This window comes from Octodon degus, unplaced genomic scaffold (assembly GCF_000260255.1).
Source record: "Octodon degus isolate 3935 unplaced genomic scaffold, OctDeg1.0 scaffold00035, whole genome shotgun sequence".
In the NCBI taxonomy this organism is placed as follows: Eukaryota; Metazoa; Chordata; class Mammalia; order Rodentia; family Octodontidae; genus Octodon; species Octodon degus.
Genome location: NW_004524611.1, coordinates 1,424,523 through 1,427,278, shown reverse-complemented (window position 1 = coordinate 1,427,278; position 2,756 = coordinate 1,424,523). Strand labels below are relative to the sequence as shown.

At 58.3% G+C, this 2,756-nt stretch overlaps 1 protein-coding gene across 4 annotated transcripts in view; it reads right to left on the bottom strand.

Moving 5' to 3' along the window:
• Grb10 (growth factor receptor bound protein 10) overlaps positions 1-2,756 on the bottom strand; it is an 80,855-nt gene that overhangs the window by 71,135 nt on the left and 6,964 nt on the right. The gene's annotated exons all lie outside the window — the stretch shown is intronic.

Here is a 2,756-nt window from a genome sequence, read left to right as displayed (position 1 = left end):
GCGTCCAGCCGGCCGGAGCTGATCGCGCTCCGTGGCCGAACCCGGGCACCTCGGGCACCGAGCAGGCGAGCACGGGGACGGGGACGCGGCCGAGGCCGGGCCTGGCGCGCCGCAAGAACCCCGGGACCGAGCCCATGTGACGCAGCCACGCCCCGAGCCCGCGGGGGCCCTCGGCTGCCCAATCCCCGGATCCCGTTCTCATGGCAACCGGAGAACCTCAGGCTGCCAGCATCGCGCCCCTCCCCCATGGCCCTCCGCCGCGGGCAGCACGCGCGCTGGGTCTGGTACTCCAGGTTCACCGCGCCAGCACGCGCAGTCACCGGGGGCGCGCTCTCAGCCGGTCATATCCTGGGAAGGTGCGGCCAGCACTAAGTGACCAGAGCCCAACGGCCCGGGTCTATGGGTGGCTTTCATCTCACCCTCCACCCCCCTCCCAAGATGTCACAGCCACAGCCAGCAGAGGGAGGCCGCCTGCCAGCCACAGGCAGGGGACGCAAGTGGACGTCCGTCCGCGGTAAAGCCGATTCCATCGAAACCGAGTCGGAGCAAAGAATAGGTACTACATGTCAGGCATCTGCTGCGTGCCCGTCGCTCACACGCGCATACACGCGCGCACACACGCGCAGGCACGCACACACGAGTCTGCAACAAAGGATGCAAAAGAAAACAAGGTCAGGAGACGTTTGAGGACTCGCAAATACACCACGTATCCTACAGGGCTCGACCGCCTAACCCCGATAGATACTAACTCCTCGGGCTTAGCTCCGCGCGGAAAATGACAGCTGCTCGCATCTTGCCTGTGACGCCCGGTCTGAGTCTCTGCATTTCTTGTTCTACCCAGAACGTGAAAGCTGCGTAACTAGGTGAACCGATGTGTTGGGGAGTAAGGACGGGGAACAGCATCTGTACGAACTGAAGGGTGCAGTTATTTTTCCCGAGTATTTCTGAGCCCAGGGGTGGGTGAATTTATGGATGGCAGAGCCTGAAAATACGGGAAAGCAAAAAGGCAACCCCACAACAAAGGAAGTGAAAGAAAAAGCCTGGGATTATCGTGTGCGGATTTTACAGGTCGCGAGGCCGGAGGGGTGGATCGGTTATGCTCCCTGCCGTGGGGTGCAGGGTGGAAAAAGGCAGGGGACGGAGCCGGTGACAGCCAGCGGCCAAGGCAGGGAGGCCCGCTGCGCTACCGGCACTTGCCCAGCAGAGGGGGTGGGGTTGTCCGGCAGAGGGGCGGGGACCGCAGCCGAACAGAGGCGAGCCCGGGGTTTAGCGAGCAGAGCTCTCTGGGCTCACACCCTCGCACCCACCTCTCCGCACCTCTTCGCGACAGTGGCTCCAATGTGGCCACAACCACGAAATTCCTAGACCACGTCGTCCTCGATCAGACAAAGGCAAACGGAGGCAGGCTCTAGCCGCCGCAGTACAGGCTTAGCGCAAACCAAAGCGGGCTCGGGCCGCGGACCACAGAGCGGGCCCGGCCCTGCGCACACAGTGCAAAACGCTGGCGATGCCACAGACCTCCCCTCCTAGTGAGGCTGAGGACGCGATACAGCTCATAAGGGACAGAAGGGGCACAGAGTCCAGCCTGGGAACCCGTGGGCACCAGAGGTGTGAGGAGGTCACTCGGAGGTCGGTCGCGTGCAGGATCTGCGTCCCTGCTCCGGATGTGACTCCAGCACCCCTCAAAGCTAGCTTAGGCGTATCAAGGCTTCAGTATCCCACCTGCCCAGCCTGTGAGGTGAGCTCACCGCCTGTCAAAGCTTTGCACACCAGACCTGCAGGGCTCTGGGGCTGCCACAAAAGGCTTCCCGGTCGTGCTTTTCCTTATTGGAAGAGGAAACAGAAGACGGGGAGGGCAAGACCGGGGAGGGGGAGGGCAGCGCGAGGGTGGGGGCTAAGCATAGCTACAGGTCTCAGCCTGTGCTGCTCCCAAGCCAGCAGAGCAAGGGCAAGGGGCACAGGCATGGTCAAGGATCCAGCCCAGCCAGAGCCTCACACCTGGCCTGAGCAGACATGCACAACAGCAAGAAACAACCTTTCCCTTCTACTTTTTAATTAGCAGGGATCGGATCCAGCACCTTCACACTGAGCTACATCCCAGCCCTTTTAAATTTCCAGACAAGGTTAGTGAGGGGAAAAAATATTGAGACAAGAAAATCTTGCTAAGTCGCTCAGTCCAGGCTTGAACTTGTGACATTCATGCCTCCATTTGGCAGAGTGCTGGGATTCTATTTGTACAGCCTGGCTAGAGGGAAAGAATCCTTCAGTGGCATTACTGCGGTAGCACACGGGTCACTGACCTAGAAGATGGCTAAAATCAGGGTGTTCAGCCAGCACCAAGAATGGAGCCAGGGTCCTGAAGCCAGGCGCCAGGATGAGGCCCTTGCAAGACACGCTGGCTCTGAGCAAATGCCCTGTGTTCAATCCCCAGTCAGTACCACCGGTAAACGATCCAGAAAAGTCCCACTTATTTTGGCTGTCAACACGCAATTGCTGGCCGTGGCAACTCCTCCTGCTCAGGGGATATGGCCCACAAGTGGGTGCTGGCATGCATGGGAAATCTCTGAGCTTTCCCTAAAACTACTCTACTAAAGCAACAGCCAAGTAGTAAAAGAGGTCCTTGGAAGTTAAAGGGAAAACAGAAACTTAAAATCCAGCAGAAAGGCTAAAGGGTCAAACTGAGTATTATCTGAAAACTTAATAAAAAAGAAAGAAAGAAAGAAAGAAAGAAAGAAAGAAAGAAAGAAAGAAAGAAA